At 45.3% G+C, this 25,611-nt stretch overlaps 1 protein-coding gene and 1 long non-coding RNA gene across 15 annotated transcripts in view; one reads left to right on the top strand and one right to left on the bottom strand.

Annotated features, from left to right (window-relative positions):
* The window catches only part of ENOX1 (ecto-NOX disulfide-thiol exchanger 1), a 680,015-nt gene that overhangs the window by 222,754 nt on the left and 431,650 nt on the right, over positions 1 to 25,611 (top strand). The window lies entirely within an intron of this gene.
* On the bottom strand, positions 222 to 6,922 carry LOC112449034 (uncharacterized). Its single transcript, XR_003037487.2, has 3 exons — positions 6,723 to 6,922; positions 620 to 855; positions 222 to 342 (listed from the first exon to the last, which is right to left on the bottom strand). It is a non-coding gene; the product is annotated as an uncharacterized lncRNA (long non-coding RNA).

Below are 25,611 nucleotides of genomic sequence, written 5' to 3'. Positions count from 1 at the left end.
TTGCTGTCCAAGGGACTCTCAAGAGTCTTCTCCAGCACCGCAGTTTGAAAGCATCAATTCTTTGTCCCTCAGGTTTCCTTATGGTCAAACTCTCACATCCCTACTTATACTCAATTAGTCGAGTATGACCTCTAGACTAGATACAAAATTAATGTCTTTCAGTTATAAAGTTTTATAAACCATTGGGAGGAGATGGGATGTGGAATTAAGTCAGGTAATAATAAATTTGAATTTCTTGTTTATTCGTTCAGCAAAGTTACCTTCAAAGACTTGGCACTCTCAAATGCTGTGGATGAAACAGTGGACGAGAAATACCATTTGTGCTCAAATCAAGCTGACCTTCTAGAAAGAGGAAAGCAGGAGCAAACAGATAGTGAACAGGAAAGTATCAGATAGTGATCTAATAAAAATAAAGCAAGAGGTGACTTTTTATAATTATTGAGTGATTCTCCTTTTGATAGGAAGTCCTTTCAGAAGAAGTAGCATTTGGATTGAGAATTAATATTTGTGTTTTCATTCATCATTATTAAGAATTAGAAATAAAAGTTTTCATATGTGTCAAAACTTTTGGAAACACTATAGAATCCTGTTCAATCAAAATATATTTTCTCAAACTTACCGTTTCCTCTTTGTTTACACTAAAGTTGAGCTTGAGTCAGTTCTTAGTTGAGATCGTTTTTATTAATATTTCCAGGTGGTGTTTAAGTCTTTCCCGACTGGAAGAGCAGCCAAATGTTCTTAGCTGCCTTGTTGTCTGTCCTGTGACTCTGATGACCTCCTGGTGTTCCTCCCAAGTTGTGTTTAGGTCTCTCCATCTTGGTTGTATCAGCAGCCAGATGGCTTCAAATGACTGTCCTGCGTAGTCAAAAAAATTCAGAGCAAAACTGGTTTTATTTTATTTTATTTTTCCTTCTTTCTCTCTGATTATACATTGCATGCCCATTTTATTGCATCGCCCATAGAATCGATCAAGTCTGTGATTCCCATTTCCCTTTCTCTAGTTTCCCATTTTAAACAACTCTTAACCCCAAAGGTTCTGTGTTTGTGAGTAATTATCATAGCTGTGACTTTAAGGACTCTGGCTTTCCCGTATAAGGACTGAATCAGACTAGAGACATACAAGCAGACAGAGACTGATAGAGAAAGCCAAGAGTTTGAGAAGTCACTTAGGGTTGCTATGAATGTTTGAGCTTTCTCTGTGGAATTAGTTGTCCTTTTACTTTCGCAAGGTTTAAAAAGAAAAAAAAAATCATACTTAGGAAAATTTAGGAAGATTTAGGAAAAACAGCTGCCATTCCCTTTTCAGGCTTTTCCTGACACCTGTTTTTTTTACCCAGGCACATTCTCTGCACCCGGCCATGGATCCCCTGTAAGCAGCTGTGACCTGGATACGGCTCTGGCATAGGTCTCTAGTGTGTTATGGCACACACATGTTCATGTACATACCACTCTGAGCTACACTGAGATCCCTGAAGTCAGGGACCAGGGACAGTGCCATCTTCCTGTTTTATTAGTTTTTATTGACATGAAATTCACATAATAAAAAATTAACCATTTTAAAGTGAACAGTTCAGTGACATTTAGTACCTTCACAGAGTTATGCAGTCGCCGCTGCCATCAAGCTCCGGAACAGTTTCATCCTCCTCAGAGGAAACCCTATACCCATCATGCAGTTACTCCCATCTCTCTTCCCCTCTGAGCCCCTGGCAACCACTTCTTGTTTATTTCTGTGTCCTCGGGGCCTTTCACAGTACCTGGCTTAGAGTAATGAGTGGATTGCAAATTTTAGAATAGAATAGAATGTTTATCAGAGTAATGAGTGGATTACAGATTTCTGAAAGGAGAGGAACTCTATTTAAATTGCTCCCTTCATTCCTGCTCTTTTGAACTAGCTAGCTTGAGCCAGAGTGTGTGATGGGGCAAGGCAGGGAGCCGTGACCTCTTGGAGCTTATAACTGACCCCAGTTCCATCTGGTGGCTCAGACGGTAAAGAGTCTCCCTGCAGTGCAGGAGACCCAGGTTCAATCCCTGGGTCGGGAAGATCCCCTGGAGAAGGAAATGGCAACCCACTCTAGTACTCTTGCCTGGAAAATCCCAAGGACAGAGGAACCTGGTAGGCTACAGTTCATGGGGTCACAAAGAGTCAGACACGACTGAGTGACTTGACTTTTGCTTTCCATCCAGCAGAAATACTATGTAATCCATATACGTCCACCTTCTAGCAGCCACAGTGGGTTTAAAACAACCCACTTGTCTTCTCTAATAGAACCAAAGGTCAGAGGATTTAATGGAGTGCACTCAAATCGAGGTGTCAGCCAGGCTGCATCCTTCTAGCAGAATTCACATAATGCCTTCCAAATCCAATCAACGTGTATCTTACATGAAAGCGCATCTCCATTTGAACTCACTGCATTTCAAGTCTCAGTAGCCATGCGTGAACTAGGGCCTACGATACTGGACAGCTCAGATCCAGGGGGGTCGAGAGATGTGGAAAAATAAGTGCAGGTGTGATTTATATCAAGAAAAAGCACAGAGGCCTGTGAGATCACCCTGCATGGAACCTAAGCCCATTTGGTGTGGGAAGATTCCCTGAAGAAAGGAGAGACGTGAATGATGGGTGGGTCAGGTCTTAAAAGCAGGAGAGATGAGCTACTCCACTTCACTCCGTTTAAACCATCCAGATAGCTTCTGGTGTCTTATGGCAAGAGTTCCTGTTAAGGATTTGGGGCCAGTCTAAGTGGGAAAGTGGTGGGACTGGCTATGCCTTTGTTAGGCAGCGGTGTGCTGTGCTAAGTCACTTCAGTCACGTCTGACTCTCTTGCGACCCCGTGGACTGTAGCCCCCCAGGCTCCTCTCTCCATGGGAATCTCCAGGCAAAACTACTGAGTGGGTTACCATTTGCTCCTCCAGGGGATCTTCCTGACCCAGGGATTGAACCTGCATCTCCTACATCGGTGGGGTGGGGGTGGGGGGGGTTCTTTTACCATTAGTGTCATCTGGGAAGCAGATTTAGGCAGCTATTCTGCCTGCTTTTTAAGATCTCATTTTCTTCATTCTCAACAATTCTCCCTGAGTTGTCTTTTTAATTGAAGAAAATATTTTTATTTTCATTATCTCCTCTCACAAGTTTCTCATTAGACTACAAAGTTGATACTTCACAACAGAATGTAAATTATTTCATGTTTTTTTTTCTTTTCAGTCTTTAGGAACTTACATATTGCAATGTAGTTCTAGAATGTCCTTCCCAGGGATTTAGCCCTATAGATAAACTCATGGTGCACATGTTCATCCCTTGTAACTAGGAGAAGGTCATGGCACATTGATTTTACAAAGGAGAACCTGGTATAAAATCCTGAAATCCCAGGCAGACGTTTTATTGGGTGAAGAGGACTTCAGCCAGCACTTTGCTGAATGACTGAGGAATCTGTGTCTTACTCTTCTGATGACAGTCCTGGTCCCGCTGTTCTGAGGCACCAGGATAAACAGTCATTGGGTGATAACTGCAGTATAAAAGCATTGTGTAACACAAGACTCTCGAGAAAAGCCCAAGGTTTGCTGGGTCAGCATGAAGGCTGGGCACTTCTTCAGTTCACTTCAGTCACTCAGTTGTGTCTGACTCTCTGTGACCCCATGGACTGCAGCACACCAGGCCTCCCTGTCCATCACCAACTCCCGGAGTTCACCCAAACTCATGTCCATCAAGTCGGTGATGCCATCCAGCCATCTCATCCTCTGTCGTCCCCTTCTCTTTGCATCTTCACTCTTTCCCAGCATCAGGGTCTTTTCAAATGAGTCAGTTCTTTGCACCAAGTGGCCAAAGTATTGGAGTTTCAGCTTCAGCAGCAGTCCTTCCAATGAACACTCAGGACTGATCTCCTTTAGGATGGACTGGTTGGATCTCCTTGCAGTCCAAGGGACTCTCAAGAGCCTTCTCCAACACCACAGTTCAAAAGCATCAGCTCTTCGGTGCTCTGCTTTCTTCACAGTCCAGCTCCCACCTCCACTTCTTAGGAATACTGTACCAACACTGCTTTTAGGTGCTTGGAAGATACAGCCTGAAGGCCGACTCCTGAAGTCTCCTGTGTCACTTACCTCTGTCCAGAGAGGAGCTGATGTGTTTTTCCGCTCGTCAGAGGCAGGTGTGGATGGCTGCGAGAGCATGGTGTCAGGGCCTCCTGAGACGGGCCTGGCTGGTCGCGGGAAACCCCTCACTTTGGCAGGCTTTCCTCGCAGCTCTCACCCATCAGCAGGCAGCGCTTGCTTCCAAGGGGGCCTCGGAGATGGAAAGTGTCAGGTGGGAGTCAAGCTCCCTTGTAGTTCTCATTATAAGCCGAAATGAGAGGTCCATACGCTGGCCTGTCTCCTTTCAGGAGGTCTTTTATACTGATGTGTATTCTCAGTAAAGTGATATATCAGAGGACCAGGTGATTCACTCCATACCTGACACCTGCACTTTTTCTTTCAAAGTCAAAACTATTCTTTAGTTATAGGTACTTAAAAGAAATTTAAAATTCAGTTTGGGCACTCTCAGTCGTGTCTGACTCTTTGTGAGCCCATGGACTGTAGCCCACCAGGCCCCTCTGTCCATGGGATTCTCCAGGCAAGAATACTGGAGTGGGTGACCATTTTCTTCTCCAGGGGATCTTCCCGACCCAGGGGTCGAACCTGAGTCGGTTTAGATGAACTTTATTCACTTTTATTTTCGGCTGCACTGGGTCTTTGTCGCTGCCCATGGACTTTCTCTAGTTACGGCCAGCGGGGACTCTTACTGTCTAGTTGTGATGCATGGGCTCCTTATCGCAGAGGCTTTTCTTGTTGTGGAGCATAAGCTGCAGGCACGCAGGCTTCAGTAGTCGTGGCGCACGGGCTTAGTTGCTCCCTGTCACCTGGGATCTTCCCCGACCAGGGATTGAGCCCCTGTTTCCTGCACTGACCAATGGACTCTGAACCCCTGGTCAAGTCCTAGGTGAACTTGAGCCTAAACCTTGTAAAGCAGTGAGCTGCCTCTTCCCTGTGCCCTCCTCCAGGAATCCTGTTCTCCCTGTTGTTATTGCCCCCGCACCCGCTTTGCCTGCCTCTCAACCGGCCAAAAAGAGCTCCTCTTGAGTCTTCCTGGTCCTGTTTGTCTTCTGTATTCCACAGCCTTGTATATCGTCTTAGTCTCGTCTGTGTTTTCAGACCTTACTTTGCAGAAACTTCCACGAGGGAAGGCGCGAGAACATCCGGCTTTCGTTAGTCCGTTTCCCTCTCCATCCCATTTCAGTCTGATGCTTAGTTCCTAGAGCATCCGGCAGGTCCAGGCATGGTGCCATTGACAGTACCCGGTCCTGATGTCAGTCACTGTGGCAGCATCCTGAGTGTCCTGGATCTTCCGCGCCTCGTGTCTCAGCAGCAAATTGGTGTAAATATCTGTGTCATGGTTCTCAAGCAAGGAATCCCCTATGATGATAAAGTGTGTTTTTTGGAAACCTGTGGTTCCTCTTGATGGATAATTCAAGCATGACAGGTGTTGAGACGGTACAGATGCTCTGGCTGGGATTAAAGTGGAAAACGAAGCGTCTATTTTGATCAGCAGTGGAAGCGCCAGCATTCTATGTGTCCGCCCATGTCTCACAGTGAATTACCACGATGGGAAACTTAGGAAGTGGTATGCGTGGCTCACTCATCAAACCATTTCCATCAGTGTCTTCCAAGCTCTGATTTCAACCCACATCATTAATTTTAGTAGAAATTGATGGATTGTGCCATGGAGGTCAAGGTACCCAAATGGTACATGCCGCAAGGGCTCAGGCTGAAAGAACTCTTTGCTTTGCAAAATCAGCTCACCGCACCACACTTTGACTAAGCGGCTGGGAGTAGCCTTTCTGTGGTTCACTTTCCTGATTGGCATCTTTATACCTTTCTAAGACCCCACGCAGGGGATTCCCTGGTGGCTCCAAAGGAAAAAACTCTGCTTGTAATGCAGGGACCTGGGTTTGGAAGATCCCCTGGAGAAGGGAATGGCAACCCACTGCAGTATTCTTGCCTGGAGAATTCCATGGACAGAGGAGCCTGGCGGGCTACAGACTAACACACACACACAACCCTGTCCCTATCTGAAAAACCTCTCCCGTGGGCCCTTGTTCTCTCCTATCAGATGGACACATGTATTACATTTTAAATAGAACTCGCTCTGCCATACGAAGTACTAGCCTTGAAGATCTGCAGTCCATGTTGTAATTTTGAAGAAGGAAATTGGTGAAATGACAGGAGAAATATGGCAATTCACACACAAAATTCTTTCTCAGTTTCCTTCTCTCTTCTCTTTATTTGTATCCCTGGCAGTAACCTCATTAGGTCAAGGGCTTCAGGCATTTCATACAGAATTGCTGGATGTTTTCGGCGACAGTGGTACAGGTTTTAGCATCTGGACAGTGATTTTCCCTCCTGTTTGTGGTGAGGGGAGCAGTAGTTTCCATATGTCTGTAATTTTTAAATTGAAAAGTTAACATTACACGGTGCATTTTGCCCAAGGGAAGCCTTTCAAGCAGGAGACTGAAGTTTGTTTCATTTTTCCCATCAGTCAGGAAACTCCTCCAACAGTCACCAGCAGCTCTTAGAGACCATGCAATGGAGTTAACCTCAGTGGTGAGACTGATCTGGGAGGATGCTGTTCTTTCGTTTGTCTTCAGGTTATCTCAGGCGGGCTTCCTAGGTGGTGCAGTGGTAAAGAGTCTGCCTACCTATGCAGAAGACGTGAGTTCCATCCCTGGGTTGGGACGATCTGCTGGAGGAGGAAGTGGCAACTCAGCTCTGGTTTTCTTGCCTGGGAAATCCCATGGACAGCAGAGCCTGGCGGGTCACAGTCTATGAGGTCACAAAGAGTTGGACACAACTGAGCAAGCATGCACGCAGATTATTTGAGGCCTCTGAGGTAAACGAGAATCAGACCCTTGATTCTCTCAGGAAGGTTCTTTTATTAGAATAACAATGGGAAAAAATGAGTCAGGTCCGTGTTGAATGTGGACTGTGGCATGGAACATCTGTAGTGCTCCGTGGGCGTCTGGGTAACGCACTTGCTGGGCCGTGCTGCCCCCCCGCCCCACACACACAAATCTGGAAGAGCTCATCAACACCGGCCAGATGCTGGTGTGAAATAGGTCATTGTCGCAGGCGAGCACCACAGCACACAGATCCCTTTTTTCTCCCGGTGACAGCCGTTGCATTTTCCTCATGCTAATTAAGAACATGGCACACCCTCTCTGAAATAGGAACAGCCACGTGTTCGCGGGCCTGTGTGGCACCAAGGGGTAAAAATCAAACTAGCTCCGGAGGATCCCTACCCATCTCCAGGGTACAGACGGAGGACTCTCAGTATCAAGGAGTGGCGTGGGGGGAAGGGCTGGCAAAGGCACGCAGAGGGTTTGAATGCAGGCCCTGCTGAGTGCCCTTGTGGTCACCGATGCCCAGAAGGATGCTCACTCCTGGGGCTGCATCAGTTGTGGCGATGTCGCTGAGATAAGGACAACAAGCAGCGTGAGGACAGGAAGCAGTGACATTCAACGAGTCCTTGTCACCAGCCGTCATTAGCATGCAAGCCTGCTGTTAGTTTCTCACGCTTTATGCAATTTTCTTGACCATGCAGGGAGCCTCTGGAGCAGTTAATATCATACAAGTTATTGTTTCTTTTTGAAACGCCATATATATGTGTATATATATATATATATATGTATATATATGCCAATGAGATCCTTCTTTGTCCCCCTGTGCCTCTCAAATTTTAAGGAGACTCAAAGAATGCATAATTTATATCTGTCCCAGAGGTAACAGAGTGACTCAGTGATAGCTACGAAGGGATGATTTTAAATTTCATGTCTTATGCAAGAGGTGATTTTTATGTGAAAGCTGTAAGAACTGGCCTCAGGGATAACCAGACAATTATCCCTGGAACAGCAGGGAGAGATTCCGGGGGGGATTATAGCTGAAAGCCCGGGTGGATCGGCTTTGCCCTCGTGGATCGCGGTTGCCACAATGAAACACATAGCAACCAATTTCTCTGCATGGACCGCATCTCACCTGGGCCTCTGGAGGGTGCCCGCCAGAGACCTGCGTCTCAGAAGGCAGGTGAGCAGAGATTTCCTGTGCAAGAATTCAGGACAGAGCTCACTGAGATTTCTGTTTACAGCAGCTGGAAAAAAAAAAAAAAAGCTTTCTTCCCCTCTGTTCCCAGAGGTGCTCACTGATGAATCGGATGAAATGCATTGGTCCTCAGGCCATGAGTGCCTTGACCTGACCCAGATCATCACGGTCCCCATGGCGCTCACAGCCTGGAACCCCTCCTCACCTACGCCCCTGGCATATGGAATCTTGGAACTGAAAAGGTCTCAGAGCTTCCAAGGGACAAGAGAGCAAAATAACATTCTACCGTCCTCAGCTCAGTTAAAAGTCTCTGTTTTGGTCTTTGAGCCAAACAGTCCTTAGCATTTTCCTTTAAGCATTTTGTGGCTGTTTCGTTCCCCGCCCCCCTGGGAAAATTTAGATGCAGAGGCACCAAGTTTTGTAATCTAGTGAGGGAACAGGCTTATATAAGCATAGATTTCTCATCAGTGGAATGGGGAGGAATTTTTTTTCCAGGTGGATGCTTTGTTTCTTTGGTTTGCCTGTGTCATTTCCTCTATGTCTGTAGGCGTGTATATACGTTCTTGTTTATGTACAGTGGTCTTCATTCTTTTGATCCGTTTTTTTCTTGGAGATTGCTCTTGATAAGGTACCCACCCTCTGATCTCTCAATCTGCCTTCATCCCAGGAGGCTTTTCTGCTGAACTACCTGGTTACCTGCCTGCTTCTACTTGAAATCTTTACTTCCTTTTGCTCCTCGGATGTCTCTGACTCCTGATTCCCCCTGCTTATATCTTATGCGCTTGTATACAAGAACACACGAATGTTTAGAGATGGATGAAAGGAATTTGAGGGCTTCCCACGTGGCACAGTGGTAAAGAATCTGCCTGCCAATGCAGGAGGCACAAAAGATGCGGGTTTGATCCCTGAGTCAGGAAGATCCCCTAGAGGAGGAAATGGCAACCCACTCCAGTGTTCTTGCCTTTAAAGTCCCGTGGAGAGAGGAGCCTGGCGGGTTACAGTCAAGAGGGGTGCAAAGAGTCAGACACGACTGAGCGCGTGCGCACACACAAAGGATTTTAGGTATTAGTCACTCTCACCCCTTTAACTGGCAGATGAGAACTGGAGACCTTATATTTCTGTGTCTCTAACAGTCTCCTTGGAGAAGGCAATGGCAACCCACTCCAGTACTCTTGCCTGGAAAATCACATGGGTGGAGGAGCCTGGTAGGCTGCAGTCCGTGGGGTCGCGAAGAGTCGGACACGACTGAGCGATTTCACTTTTGCTTTTCACATTACTTTGCCAACAAAGGTTCGTCTAGTCAAGGCTATGGTTTTTCCTGTGGTCATGTATGGATGTGAGAGTTGGACTGTGAAGAAGGCTAAGTGCCGAAGAATTGATGCTTTTGAACTGTGGGTGTTGGAGAAGGCTCTTGAGAGTCCCTTGGACTGTAAGGAGATCCAACCAGTCCATTCTACAGGAGATCAGCCCTGGGTGTTCTTTGGAAGGAATGATGCTAAAGCTGAAACTCCAGTACTTTGGCCACCTCATGCGAAGAGTTGACTCATTGGAAAAGACGCTGATGCTGGGAGGGATTGGGGGCAAGAGGAGAAGGGGACAACAGAGGATGAGATGGCTGGATGGCATCACTGACTCGATAGACGTGAGTCTGAGTGAACTCCGGGAGTTGGTGATGGACAGGGAGGCCTGGCGTGCTGTGATTCATGGGGTCGCAAAGAGTCGGACACGACTGAGCGACTTATCTGATCTGATCCATGCACTGGAGAAGGAAATGGCAACCCACTCCAGTGTTCTTGCCTGGAGAATCCCAGGGACAGGGGAGCCTGGTGGGCTGCCGTCTATGGGGTCGCACAGAGTCGGACACGACTGAAGCGACTTGGCAGTAGCAGCAACAGTATCCTTGAAAGTTAGCTTTAAGGTGGTTGTAATTAAATACACATTCTCCCCCTTGAATTCCAGTCTAGTTGAAAGGCAAACAGGGGAGTCAGACACGTGATGCACATACCGTATGCCTAACTATCAGTAGGACTGAACCGGAGAACATGAGCTGGTTGGTTCTCATTTGAGTTTGTCAACCAAATTGGTTTACATCTGTGACCATGTGGGTTTCCTAATACAGCCCCTTGGATATAATCTGGCCCTTCAGCTACAGGCAGAGCTCGACAGCCCAGTCTTCCTCAGCTGTGGCGGGCTATTGAAAATGAAAAGGAGGTTCTGTGCCACCTCTGATTCTACGGGAGGAAGGTGATGAGGTCGACATGCTCATTAACTTTCCCCAAACATAAAAATCAGATAAATTGCTTCTTCTCAAGGAGAAGTAACGGGGAATGCAGCGACTTGCCCCTTCTTGGGAAGCTGATGTTCTCTTACCTCTGCAGAAACATGAGGAAGGGAGGGGCGGGGTAAACATTTGTCCCCAATAGGAATCATGGAAGCACTTTCCCAGGGACATCTTGCCCCAAATGTAAAGTAAAAGGTTGCAGTGGGCAGAGGAGCATCCTTCCTGCTTTGCTCATTTGCTGATGCCTTCTCATCATACCTCCCCATCACGCCTTCCTTCACTCCCCACTTAGGCAGCCACTGAAGGCTTCCTGCTGAAGCCATCTTCCATCCACGCACACCATCTCAGTGATGAGTCAGGATGAAAGATACTCGTTCACTCTCAGCAGCCACAGTCTGTTTTGTCCTGGTCCTTTCCCTCCACTGAATTTGCTCTCAGTGGCATCTTACTTTTCTCTGCACTTCATTTCCCCAAGGTGTAAAATCCATCATCTCCATTTAACGTCCATCCCACATGAGTGTTGTGGGACACTCACATGGCTGATGCACCTTCTAATGTTAACTTTTTAACACCTTTGGCCTCTTAAGTTCTCTAGGTTCTTTCCCATGTTATTTCCCAGAGCTTTTCTGTAAGGTTCTTCTCTTGTCTTTTATCAGATCCTCTTTATCCACCCATACCTTCCACTGCCGCCTATGTAAAAACTCCCAAATGACTGTCTTTAGCCCTAACCCCTTTCCCCAGCTGTACACCCAGCTTTCCCAACTTTCTGGTTCCCTTTGGGGCACATCTTACTGGAAGTTTGAAATTTGAGCATCTCTAAATGAAACAACCCTTATGGCAGAAAGTGAAGAGGAACTAAAAAGCCTCTTGATGAAAGTGAAAGTGGAGAGTGAAAAAGTTGGCTTAAAGCTCAACATTCAGAAAACGAAGATCATGGCATCCAGTCCCATCACTTCATGGGAAATAGATGGGGAAACAGTGGAAACAGTGTCATACTTTATTTTTTGGGTTCCAAAATCACTGCAGATGGTGACTGCAGCCGTGAAATTAAAAGACGCTTACTCCTTGGAAGGAAAGTTATGACCAACCTAGATAGCATATTGGAAAGCAGAGACATTACTTTGCCAACAAAGGTCCATCTAGTCAAGGCTATGGTTTTTCAAGTGGTCATGTATGGATGTGAGAGTTGGACTGTGAAGAAGGCTGAGCACCGAAGAATTGATGCTTTTGAACTGTGGTGTTGGAGAAGACTCTTGAGAGTCCCTTGGACTGCAAGGAGATCCAACCAGTCCATTCTGGAGATCAGCCCTGAGATTTCTTTGGAAGGAATGATGCTAAAGCTGAAACTCCAGTACTTTGGCCACCTCATGCAAAGAGTTGACTCATTGGAAAAGACTCTGATGCTGGGAGGGATTGGGGGCAGGAGGAGAAGGGGACGACAGAGGATGAGATGGCTGGATGGCATCACTGACTCGATGGACGTGAGTCTGGGTGAACTCAATGGACGTGAGTCTGGGTGAACTCCAGGAGTTGGTGATGGACAGGGAGGCCTGGTGTGCTGCTATTCATGGGGTTGCAAAGAGTCAGACACAACTGAGTGACTGAACTGAACTGAAATGAAACAAATTACTTCACACAGAACAGTCAGTTTTTATTTCTTATCTCATCTCTTGGTTAACGTAGTCACTATTCCCTTTGCCTTGTAACTTGACAACATCCGAAGCTACCCCAGTGTGTCCAAACTGTGCTGGGTGCTAAGAGAACAGAAACAAATTAAGACAAAGTTCCTGCTCTCAGATATTAATTTAAACTCATAAGCAGGACATGTGATTGGTGCAGTTATATTTATGGGAGAGTTAACAGAGCTAATCTAGAGAAGGGAATAACCAACTTTTCCCAGGGTGTGACATGGGATAATTTATAAACTGGATGTTCAGAACCATGTTGGAATTTATCAAGCAAGCAGAAAAGCAAAACCATCATGTGAAAAGACATGGAAGTAGACGTATCATGATATGGTTGGGGAGCTACCAGGGGCTTATCCTTGGGGAATGAGAATTAGTGATAGATGAAGCTGATTGAAAACAGCAGAGGCCAGATGGAGAAAGACAAGGTTTGCAAGCTAAGGAGCTTGGCCTGAATAAAGAGGCGTTGTTTCAATCTGCTTCTCCACGCAGGAATCCTAGGGGACTCTTTTGAGAGTCTCTCTGGGGGAGTGTCGGAGTGTCTTTCACCCAAGCCTAGGGGTTACAGTGAAATCAAAGCTTTTGTGAAGGCCTGTGAGCCAAAGCAAAGGGGTCAGAGAACAGAAAAAGTATTCTCCAGATAACTGATAAATTGGTTAATGAAGATATCCTGGGTGAATATCTGGGGTCTATCTTAAGATCTTTCTCTGTTTCCCTCTTTATGTCTGTTCATTGATTCAACAAACCAGCCAGCATCCCAGCTTGCCTCCCGCCCTCCCATCCATCCATCCTTCCAATCTGTTTATCTGCCTGCCACGGTCGGTTTTTATAATCTGTGTGCCATGTTTCTTCAGTTCAGTCGCTCAGTCGTGTCCGACTCTTTGCAACCCCATGAATCGCAGCACGCCAGGCCTCCCTGTCTATCACCAACTCCTGGAGTTCACCCAGACTCACGTCCATCGAATCAGTGATGCCATCCAGCCATCTCATCCTCTGTTGTCCCCTTCTCCTCCTGCCCCCAATCCCTCCCAGCATCAGAGTCTTTTCCAATGAGTCAACTCTTCACATGAGGTGGCCAAAGTACTGGAGTTTCAGCTTTAGCATCATTCCTTCCAAAGAAATCCTAGGGCTGATCTCCTTCAGAATGGAGTGGTTAGATCTCCTTGCAGTCCAAGGGACTCTCAAGAGTCTTCTCCAACACCACAGTTCAAAAGCATCAATTCTTCGGTGCTCAGCCTTCTTCACAGTCCAACTCTCACATCCATACATGACCACAGGAAAAACCATAACCTTGACTAGAGGAACCTTTGTTGGCAAAGTAATGTCTCTGCTTTTGAATATGCTATCTAGGTTGGTCATAGCTTTCCTTCCGAGGAGTAAGCATCTTTTAATTTCATGGCTGCAGTCACCATCTGCAGGGATTTTGGAGCCCAGAAAATAAAGTCTGACACTGTTTCCACTGTTTCCCCACCTATTTCCCATGAAGTGATAAACGAGCCCAATAAGAATGCAGAACCTGGGGTGAGAAGGGCAGATGTGATCCAACATAGTATAGAGAAGGTCATTTTAATAGCAATGTGCTTCGGAAAAGGCTGAGAGGATGGAGGCAGGAAGACCCTTTTAAGAACTCTGGAAGTATGCCAGATGAAGCTTGAGTGTGTGGAAGTGCGTGGATTCATAAATCAAGGCATATCTAAGGGAATACAACTATTTACTGTTTGTTACCTATTTCTTTTTTAAAGGCCCTCTTGCAAAGAGACCTCAGCCATATTGCATGAACTGATTATTTTAATGTTTATTGATTACCTTACCTGTGTTGTAAGCCCTGGAGATTCAACAGGTCAGCACCCTTAATGTACAGCATGAAATCAGTCAGTCACACTTTTCTGTTGTGCTCGGCCTCCATGTGCTTCTCACTCCTGACCCCTGGGCAACCAACTATGAATAGATTAAAATTAGTTTTGGAAATGAAGTCGGTTTGCTTTCCTCTGTCTAATTTCATTAATAAAATGAGTTTTGTAAGTTTAATGATTGTGATGAAAAAATAATAATTATTCTAATAATGGGCCTAAGTCAACAAATTCATGTAGCAGCTTAAGTTTTGGCAGACCCAGGAAAATGCAGTTCTGTAGTTTTGGGGTCTGTTCCGGGTGACGACGTGGACGAAGCTGAAACTGATGACCGTGTGTGGATGTGCTGTTTCCATCGCTTGGTTCTTTCTCATTTGTGCTGCCCTCTCCTCTCAACGTGTGATCCAGCTTGACCCTCAGAACTTCAGGAGGAGCAGGCTAATTTGACAACACGTGCTGGGTTGATGGGGAAAGTGTGATTTGTCTCTTTCTTAGGGACAGAAATGGCCGGAGGGATGTCTGACTTCCTTCCAAAGGCACCCTGATGTGTTTGTTGAGGACAGCTCTTCATTGTCAAAAGCTGACGTGTTAACTCAGATTTTGGGTATTCTTAAGGTGTTAGCGTGTCACACGGACAGTGCACTGCCTGCCGGCTGTTCTGGAAGGTTCCATGTGCATCAGGGAAGGCGGAACATGGTTTCTGGGTTATCCTTTTGAGGCAAAGCATTTATCTCACACCTTTGAGCTAAGTATTGAAGGCGATAGCACCCCACTCCAGTACTCCTGCCTGGAAAATCCTGTGGATGGAGGAGCCTGGTAGGCTGCAGTCCATGGGGTCGCTAAGAGTCGGACACGACTGAGCGACTTCACTTTCACTTTTCGCTTTCATGCATTGGAGGAGGAAATGGCAACCCACTCCAGTGTTCTTGCCTGGAGAATCCGAGGGACGGCGGGGTCTGGTGGGCTGCCGTCTATGGGGTCGCACAGAGTCGAACACGACTGAAGCGACTTAGCAGCAGCAGCAGCAGCATTGTGGCTATGGCTATCTACTATTTGATTTAACTCATTTATAAATAATAGTGCTGTTGGTCAAAGAATCGGGGGTTGGGGAGACTGTTAGTCTATCACAAAGGAAAACCCAGCACCTAGGAATTTTTCATATTTTGTTTTGTGAGAGTACAACCGATCAGCATTTTTACAGCGAAGGAGCATTTTCTGTGATTTTGAGGGACCCAAAGCAAACTTTTTTTTTTTTTTTTAATGACTAAATTCTTTGAAACCTACAATACATTTGGATTACATCTGCTAATCATTCTACTCTGTTGCACAGTAGAGACTTTGGAGTTATACGAAGAGCAAAAATTTTGCTTGTGCTTTTAAACTCTTCTAAGTATAAGAAACTACATCCTCATTGATACAAAGAGGGATGACACAGAAAGTCCTCGTGATCCAATATTACTGCTAACTCTGAGGCTTTTTCTGCTTTTTTTTTTAAATTTAAAATCATATAAAATTTAGCTTACAAAAAGGATCCCATATGTTGTTGTGGAACTCAAAGTAAACATTTTTAAGTGTCAGAAAGCTTTAAAACCCAAACAAGCTGTAGTCTCATTAGAGAGCACACTGGCTAGAATTCACCAATCAAAATATCCTATAAATATTTATTGTAAACTTGTAAACAAGAGAGCAAGGAAAGGCATGTGTGTAATTCAATAAATATCAAGCTCTGGATTTCTAGCTTGTTAAATTCCAAGATGTTTGAAGTTACATAAGCATACCCTGACTCGTGTTATCAGGATTTATGAAATCTCCCTTGTAAATTCGGTTTCTCTTCCTTGCAGCTTTGATTATGGGAAAGGAGCACAGTGGAGTTGTGGGTTAAGCACCGATCCCTTCTCGACAAGGTGCTTATTTCTTTGAACCTCAGTTTTTCTCCTCTAAATTAGGGATATCTTGATTCTCATTTTACTTCTTATAAATCCATGAAGATTAATCATTTACTGTGTGAAATTAACTTTGGGAGTTATATTTGTCATTTCAAGCAATTTTAATTTTTTTTTAAAGGAAACAAAGTAACTCTTGGCAAGCCATTTATTTACTGGATATAATTTTATCCATTTTAAACCATCTTAGACATTTAAAACTATTATAGAAAGGTTATATGAAAATGATAGAACTCATTGGACTGAAGAGTAAATACTTTTTAAAATAGTAATGGAGGTTAAAGTATTAAAAATTAATGCTCACAGGAAGAAAAATCCCCTGATGCTGATTTTATATTAAAATGTGTTATATTTGGCAAAACTAATACAATTATGTAAAATTTAAAAATAAAATTTAAAAAAAAAATAAAAATAAATAAAAATAAAATGTGTTACTTTGCTGACTTTTCAGAGTTAAGTGTAAGGGATACGCCCTGATACTGACCTTCCTATCGAGGACCTGGTTATGACATGGTTTTCATTCTAAGCTTCCAGGCCGCTAATTACACGATCGGGTTTTCGTTGTATCTTTTTTTGCTTCATCCGTTCTGGTGAATTTAAAAAAGAGCTTGGAAAAACCAATCAGAATTGACTCAGAGGAAGGTACTTCATTCAGATTATGAATCAACACATTCATTTCATGGATGGAATAAATTTTTCTTAAAAAAAAATTATTTTGGCTGCACTGGGCGTGTGTTGCAGCATGCAGGCTTTTTTGTTCTGTGGCGCGTGGACTTTGTCTTGTGGCCACGGGCTCTGGAGCGCACAGGTTCAGTTGCTGCAGCACACGTGCTCTCTAGTTACTGCATGGGCTTAGTTGCATGCGGAATCTTAGTTCCCCAACCAGGGATCAAACCCACATCCCCTGTGCTGGAAGGTGGATTCTTAACCACTGGACCACCAGGGAAGTCCCCGGAATACCTGTTTCCATTAGCTGTTTCTACTTCTAGGGGATCAGATGCTTCCGCTCATTTTTATTTTAAATGACCTGTGCCTGGTCAGTGAAAAAAATAATTATGGACAGGGCTTCAGTGATAATAAATGGCAGAATAAATCGACTCCAGTAATAATGACATGCACTTACATTTTGCAGTATTTTATAATTTGCAAAACAGTTTCACCCACTTTTACCACATTTTATGCAGAATATGTGTATAGATTAGTACATTATTAAATTTTCAAAGATCTATACCTTTTCTTCCAAGAGTGGAAGCAATGTCTTTTAATTATTCTTCTATCAAATGATAACAGTCCAAATAACACTAAGTTCTTAGCTTCTAGTTTTAGCTCTTTGTCTTTCAGAAATAATGCTTTATTCTTTTTATTCATGTAACCAAAATCCCTTCTCTATTGCTGTACATAGAACTTGAACAAAAAGTCACGTTCTAACGGAATATAGAGATGCTGTTGCCATTGAGGATAACAATGTGTGTGTCCCATATCCAGAAATCAAGTACATTTATTCAATTTAGGTGTTCGTCTTCTTTAGAATTATTGAAGTGAAGTGATAAATCACTCAGTTGTGTCTGGCTCTTTGCGACCCCATAGACTTTCCCAGGCAAGAATACTGGAGTGGGTTGCCATTTCCTACTCCAGGGGAATTTTCCCTACCCAGGGATCGAACCCAGGTCTTCTGCTTTGCAGGCAGATTCTTTACCATCTGAGCCACCAGGGAAGCCCTTTAGAACTATTAGCAGAGTAGAATTCATGTGATATAATAAGCATAAAATTCTTCCACCCATGCATTGATGGTTTGCCCAAAAATGACTATACCTGAAATGTTCAAAATGCCTAACCTTTGGTGACAAGTTCATTGAATTTTATTCTTTGTGACTGTGGAACAAACATTCTTTTTAAGAAAGCAGTCAAATTCGGTCTTACTATTTTAAGAGTAAAGAAGTGTGGTGTCAGATATAAACTAGCCTATTAATCCTTGCTGATAAATGGCAAGTGGGGAAAAAGTGTTAACTGTAGCTCTTCAGAGCAACTTACTTATATTCAACATTTCTGTAGGAAAGCATGATTTTAGTAGAAATCATTTACTTGAAACAGAGCTTAGAAAAACAGGCACTTCTCAAATTTTCTGTTCTTAATTATCAGTCACAAGTTATTTTGATACTGTAATATTCACGGTGATTATAAAGAGTAGGCATTTTGAAAAGATGCCAGCAGGTAGAAAAACTGCTTTAAAAATCATCCTACTACGTGAGATTCACTTCCACCATCAGTGGTTTGGTTTTGCTTCTCAGGGTCATCCTTAGGGACATTTACTAGGACAGCATTTTGTTTTGTTTTAGTACTTACGTGAATCCCAAAAGGTTAGTGATACGTCAGCAGTTGTCTCCTTCCCCTGGTCTTGGTTTGCACATAGGACTCCCTTGGAATTCTGCTCTTCCCAGTTGATTTTTGTCCAAAGTGCTAATTTGGAAGCTCACAGGCAAACTAAGGGGTGGAGGGGGAGGCATGTATCTTTCCTTTAAGTCAGACGAAAATTCTCTGAAGGTGGGTTGAAATCCACCCTCCCCCCTTACATATAATATCCAGGGTGACTTTTCTGGGTACTGGAGCCATGAGTACCTCGTCACCCTTCACTCACTCAAGCATTTCACTTTCCTTCCATCCTTGGAATCCCAAGGCCCCCTGCTGGATCCCTGTGTGAGACCTGCTGGCCTTGGGCCCTTCTGAAGACCTGGCCTCACGCATTCTGTGTCAGCAGCTAAGGAGCTGCTAAACCCCTGGTGCGTGCCAAGTTGCTTTGTCTTTGCAACCCTATGGACTGTAGCCCACCAGGCTCCTCTGTCCATGGGATTCTCCAGGCAAGAATACTGGAGTGGGTTGCCATGCCCTCCTCCAGGGGATCTTCCCGACCCAGGGATCAAACCCGCATCTCTTAGGTCTCTTGCATTGACAGGCAGGTTCTTTACCACTAGCACCAAATCTCTGGCAGGCACTGCCAATGAAGACCTTGGCAGAGGGAGGGGGACATGTGGGCATGATATATGAAGGTGGAACATGGAGTCACGTTCTGTTTAGGAAGCATGGCCCCTGGCACTTTCCCCTTCGCTGGGCTCCAGCCTCGCTGGCTTTTTTTTGTGCCGGGAACACACTGGGCGTTTCCCAGTCTCCACTGCTTTGCTCTGATTTTTGCTTTTTTCTGCCCAGAACTTCCTGCTGCTGATCTGTCTCTTCATTCAGGTGTCATCTGGTGCTGCTTCCTCAAAGTGACCTTCCACCCCAGGATGGGGCTTGCCTTTACCTTCCCCACGGCACTTTTCCTGTCTGATGGCACCTCCTTCATCCATTCGTTTACTCTTCTGCTCTGTGGCCCTCACTCTTCCCACTCCCTCACCTCCCTCCCCCGCCCCCCACACGCACTGAACAAACCCCAGAGTGTGGACACCTTGTGTGTCTGCCCACGACCGCCACTCCTCTCTTAGGAGAGCCGTGCCCAGGTGGTAGGCAGACATCAAATATCAAATGAATGACTGAGCCAGGTGGGCTTCCAGCCCTGCCTTAGCAGCGTTTATCAGCCGGGGCTGCAGGGGCCAACCTAGAAATTCTCCTTCCCATAAGCCTGGAATCTGTCCGCCAGCGCAGGAGGTGCAAGAGATGTGGGTTCGACGCCTGGGTCAGGAAGACCCCCTGGAGGAGGAAATGGCAACCCTTCCAGTATCCTTCTCTGGGAAACCCCGTGGACAGAGGAGCCTGGGGGGTTACAGCCCAGGGGTTGCACAGAGTTGAACACGGCCAAGCACACAGCACACACAGAAGCCTTACGGTGTAAGGCAGGGCTTCTGTGGGAAAGGTGCTTCTCTTTGCAAACATTTGCCAGAGAGAGAAACTTTGGGAAGGCAGCTTTCCTCTCTTCTGTTCCGGGTTAGCTCTCTTTCTGAGATAACAGCTGATCCAGTTTATTCCTTGAGAGCAAAGAGTAAGTAAACATTTTCGTCTCCAAACAAACAGAGTGCAGCTGCCTGAGAGGTTAACTCCTGGGCAGTCTCCCTTTCCTCCTCCTGTCTCAGTGCTGCTTTGGTTGTGCCCACCCTGCTTTACTCAGGGTCTGGGGGAAGTGGTGTCTTTAAGGGTCCTCCTAGCCTCGCCTTCGGAATGCACACAGCACTGGTCTTTGCTTATCTTAGTCCTCCTTCTCACGTCCTGCCTTTTCCTTGCTGCATTTCTTCACAGACCCCGTGGGGCTCCCTTTTCTGTGGTCACCTAGCGCTGGAGTAAGGCTGGTTGGACTTTATCACACTCTTAATTTACATTGCTCTCTGGTCTCATTATCATTAACGAACCATGTTTATTTAGGGCTTCCCTCATGGCTCAGTAGGTAAAGAATCCACCTGCAATGCAGGAGACCCAGGTTCAATTCCTGGGTTGGGAAGATTCCCCCTGGAGAAGGGAATGGCAGCCCACTCCAGTATTCTTGCCTGGAGAATCCCATGGACAGAGGAGCTTGGCAGGCTATAGTCCCTGGGATCGCAAGAGTTGGACATGATTTAGCGACTAAATCACACCACGTGTTTATTTAAAACCTTGCCATGTGCCAGGCGCTGCTGTATGTAAAAATTCCTTTTACCATATAGGAATCCTATGATATGAAGTGTGTTAGTTGCTCAGTCGTGTCCAACTCTTTGCCACTCCATGGACTGTAGCCCACCAGTCACACCTGTCCATGGAATTTTCCAGGCAAGAATACTGGAGTGGGTTGCCATGCCCTTCTCCAGGGCATCTTCCTGACCCAGGTATCAAACCCGGGTCTCCTGTATTGCAAGCAGATATAGGAGTCCTCTTATGTAGCTGCTTTTATTATTCGGACACCCTGTATTTATCTGTATCTCATAGTTAAGGATTCTGAGCCTTGGAGCTCTGGGCAATACCGTGAACAAGTTGGGGGTGAGGATTTGGCCTTTGTCACCGTCTCCCACCTGCAGAAGTACAGGCGAGCTCTCTGTTGGCTGGACTCCTGCCCTGTCATTCTGTGCGTGCCGGTGGCAAGTCCGGCCAGTGCCCTACAGGGGGCACAGCCTGATGACTCATGTCACCGGTGACGACGAGGGACAGGGTGCAGAACCCTGGAGTATAAGATTCGGGCTAATCACTGGGAGGATGGAAACGGAATCCTAGGAAGTGGCCGAATTTATTTTATCAAATGAGTTCTTTTCTTCCTGACTCTCCCCAAAATTTTGGGCAAGGAACGAGGGGGAACAAATAAAACAAATATTTACTGGCTTTTGAGCAACCTCTAGATAAAAGGAACAGGCACTTTTGAGTCAGGATCCTGTCTGAGGATAAGGCAAGAAAAGCTGGGTGAGAGTGACCCCACGGTCAGAGCCTACTAGAAGGGCTTTCCGTCAATGAGTTCTGGTGACCTTGCATTCAATACAGCTGCTGACATATTGTTTAATAATACCTAACTTTCTAGAAGACTGCCTCCCACTCTGAAACAAAACTTTAGTCAACAGACAAATGAAAATCAGGAAAAGGATTTGTAATACGTATGACAGTCGATGGGCTAATTTCCTTGCTAGGCGAGGGGCTCCTATGTTTGCATCATTAAACAATAACAACCTGGTAGAAGAAAATAAGTAAAGAATATGAATGGTTAATTCTGAGAAAAATACAGTAGCCAAGAAACATGACCTAATTAGTGATGAAAGAAAAAAAATAGTTAAAATGAGGTGGCATTTTTCACTTGTCAATTAAAAACAATTTAAGCTCTGATGTTATCTAGTGATGGTGAAAACTTTTCACACTGTTGGAAGGAGTGTAGATGGGCAAGGTGGTTTTCTGGAGGAATTTTAGGTCTATTTGTACAAGATAGGCAGCTCTCACTGCAGGAAAGCATATTGTATCTTCTTTTGTAACAGTTAAAACTTGGAAGTAACCTCAAAGTATGTGCATAGTGAAACCATTTACCTTAGATTGGGACTCTAACCCACACGTCTGGGACTCGAACCCGGCCAAAGCCCTGCCTGAGACTCAAACCCACGATCTTTTAATTAAAATCACTCACCTGGTGTTTGGACTTACTGAGGATCAGGTTCTTTGTGTCTCATGGCAGAAGGAATTCAGTGGGAGACAAAGTGATAGGTAAGAAGTGGATTTTATTCAGAAGGAAACACACTCCACAGAGTGTGGGCCGTCGCAGAGGGCAAGTGGAAGCCGCGAAATGTGCTGTGATTAGCTTCTATGGGCCGGGTAATTTCATAAGCTAACGAGTGGGAGGATTATTCCAAATGTTTTGGGGAAGCGGCTGAGATTTCCAGGGAACGGGCCACCGCCCACTTTCTGGTCTCTGATGGTCGACCTTGGAGCTGTCATGGCACCTCTGGGTGCGTCATTTAGCTTGCTGACGTGTTTGCAGGGAGCTTATTCTGAGCATTAAGGCCTAGTCGAGTTGACGTGTCTGCCATCTTGGACCCATTTGGTTCCCATCGGTTGATATTGTGCCCTAGGCCCGTGTCATTCTTCAAAGGTCGTGCCCTGCCCCCTTCCCTCCTGTTTCAGTAGGAATATCAGTGTTTATGATAACCTGTTCAGTAAGATACAAAGTAGCTGTCAAAAAAGGGTAAGTCAATCCATGGCAATGATGCAAACCAGTGCTGTAGGAATTTTATATATAGTTGGGCACATCTGAAGAAAATAGCCAGTTTCCATATAGATTAAGCATGTACCAGAAAATATGCACATATGTAAATATATGGATATATATGCTTTTATATGCATGAACTGTACTTGAAACTGTAGGGTTATTATCTAGAAAGTGAGACTCCGTTTGTAGGGAAGCCTTTATTTCTTGGTTAGTCTTTTGAAGCAGCTGAAACTTTGACTTTAATCATATATTCGTTTTGAAGAAAACCCCCAGTTAGAGTGTATTGAAAGCCCTTTATTAAAGAAGAATATATTTATGCATTTTTTATGTTACCCCAAAGAACTAGGTATTTTTCCTTGTGGTCCATGCTCCTGTTAAAAGTTAAGGTTTTCTTTGTTATACATTATATACATTTTGCTGATCTTTGTGGCTGTCATTCCCACCACTGTTCTGGACGATTCCTTTCCTACTGTATTACCTTTGGCTGAGTTGCAGGAGGAAATTCCACGTATTCTCTGCAGTTAGGATTCTTATTCTCCTGTTCACTTTTTTTTTCTTTTTTTTAATATACTTATGATTTGTGATAACTTAGTTAAACCTCAGGAACCATAGAGGAAGCCTATTTAAATAGGCATTTCTTTTCAGAAGCGGTTTGAACTGCCTAAGAGACAGTGAGATCTAAATCTTACAGAATCCACAGTGGGTTTCGGGTCCACAGATTTGAAATCTCCCTGAGTCTGTACTTTCTCCTATGTCATGAGGAAAGTAAGGTTGTGCTCAGGATTCTGGATTCCAGTGAGGTTTATAAGCAGCCAGAGGACAAAAATGGTTTTTGTTAAAGGAGAGAATCAAGCACTGAAAAATGAGAGAGAGAAAAAAAAAAAAAAAACTATGAAAACACCAAGTAAGGTTGCATGTGTTGGAGGAGGCGTTTTTGTGGCCTGTGACCTTTGCACATTTGAGGGATCAGCAGGCCAGAGGGATGGTCTCAGTCTCAGCACTGCTTCTCTGGACTGCTGTTGCTAAGTTGCTTCAGTTGTGTCCGACTCTGTGCAACCCCATAGACGGCAGCCCACCAGACTCCTCTGTCCACAGGATTCTCCAGGCAAGAGTACTGGAGTGGGTTGCCAGCTCCTTCTGTGGACTGGCACGGCTGAATCCCACCAAGACTTGCCAGGGGGCCAGATGTGGCTGAGTTTGCCAGGTTAGCTGAGCAAGTAGTGCAGTGAACTGAGGACGCGTCCCTGGTAACACATTTCTGTTCCGTTTGTGGCACCTTTTTTTGTAATGTCCACGTGGTTCAGAGAAGAGGGGCAAGGGCTAGGGAGGCCGAAAACAAGTTTCCTCGTGTTGCTTTCATCCTCTTTAGAAAGGGACAAAGTGTGGTTAGTGGAGAGAAGTAGATCATGTCGCAGAAAAGAAATGCTCTTTCATAAGAAAGATAGCTCAGTCCCCAAGACCGGCTGGTAAAAGGAAGTTCTGCTACATGAAAACATTTTTTTTTTAATTCAATATTTTTTTTTACACAAATCTACTTCTCTTTAATCTTTTTGTTTTTTATTCATTAGTATCTATAATTTGCCATAACGATCCATTTTCCCCTTTACCTGAAAGAGTGGGAAAAACAAAGAATGAAAAAATAATTAATTGCCCAATCTATTTAATATTGAAAGGTGGGAGTGTCTCCTTGTCACAGAGGCAAAAATAAATAAAGCTTGTCTGAGCAACGAAGGCAAATCAGTGACTAATTCACTGTGATCCACAATAGAAACGCTGGACTTGCCCTGTCGCCCATACAAACAAACCCTGGGAGCGGCATCCTGACTCCTTGAGTGCGATGCCAGAGCCTAAGTCCGGCTGGATCGCCTGTCCTGCCTTGCTCAGCCTCACGAAGATGAACAAACAGCTAATTGTTCTCAGATCCACTGCTGCTTGATCAAGGACACCAGATGAACAAGTCACACTGGTGACCTCAGGGCAGAATTCTCCCAACCAGTCAAGCCCCGACACTGACCCAACAGCTGAGGGCCTTTCTCCTGAAACACTGAAAGCCGTCAGAAAGTTGCTTGTGGAGCCGCAAGGGCAGCTTCCAGCTCAGAGTCTGGCAGAAGCATTCCCCCGGAGGCACCCGAAGTAGCAGACGCTGCCTTGTTGACAGCCCACCACCACGTTGGTTCCCAGCCCTCAGCCTGCACCACAGACCCAGTCTTCCAAGCAGCACTGGCCCAAGGGGCATGGCTCTCACAGCCAGGACCCCTCCACCTCTTCTCTTTGATGCAGTTTCCCTCAGTGGGTCACTGTGTCTGGACTTTCTGGAACTTCATAAGGCAAGGGATTTGGGTGGAAGATTGACCATTCTAGTGAACGCTCTAGGCCCCATCCTAACCAACGTGTTTCTCCCCATTCCTGTTTTTTCTACTTCATCCACAAAGTGAATCTTCTGCTTTCAACCCAGCTCTTTCAGCTGTTGGAACGGGGCTGGTTGAGATGTAAAGATCATCTCTTAGGAGATGATTCTTGCCAGTGACAGGCGAGGCTGAAGGAAGGTGCTATTTCTAGCATGGAGCAGAGCCCTAGAACCTGTGACACCAGATTGCATTCAAAGTCCCTGTGCTTCTCATCTCTGCCACCTTTGTCCCTCCTGTCTCAGAAACCATCCAGGCAGGGGTTCCTCTCATATACTCTCACTTGTATTCCCATCAAGGAGTTCCTTCTGCAAGAACCATGCCCCCAGCACCCCTTCTCTGAACTTATGGCTTGCCCCTGCGTCTCCTGAAAGCTCTGACTTCCTTCTGCAACTCTGGCCATACGTGAAACGTGCCTATTATGTAGAGAGGGTATCTTCTTCCTTTGCAGTTTCTAAACCCCAGATGCTCCTGGACTTGGAGATTGTCGGAGCATCTCGAGATTCTCCATCTCTTCTCCCATCATAAACTTTCCTCACCTGGAGTTTCAGGCGGTCCTGCCCCTTCCCTTCCTGGTCGTTCGGGTGGACTTTTCTGCCCTTGCTTGCTCTGATCTGCCGTGTGAACCTTCAGCCTCGCAGTGGACTCTGTGCTGTCACTGGCTTGTCTTGCTTTTCCTTCAGGAGTATTTTAGT

This window comes from Bos taurus, chromosome 12, assembly GCF_002263795.3.
Source record: "Bos taurus isolate L1 Dominette 01449 registration number 42190680 breed Hereford chromosome 12, ARS-UCD2.0, whole genome shotgun sequence".
NCBI lineage: Eukaryota > Metazoa > Chordata > Mammalia > Artiodactyla > Bovidae > Bos > Bos taurus.
Note: the sequence above shows the minus strand (reverse complement) of the source record. Positions and strands in the feature narration are given on the sequence as shown.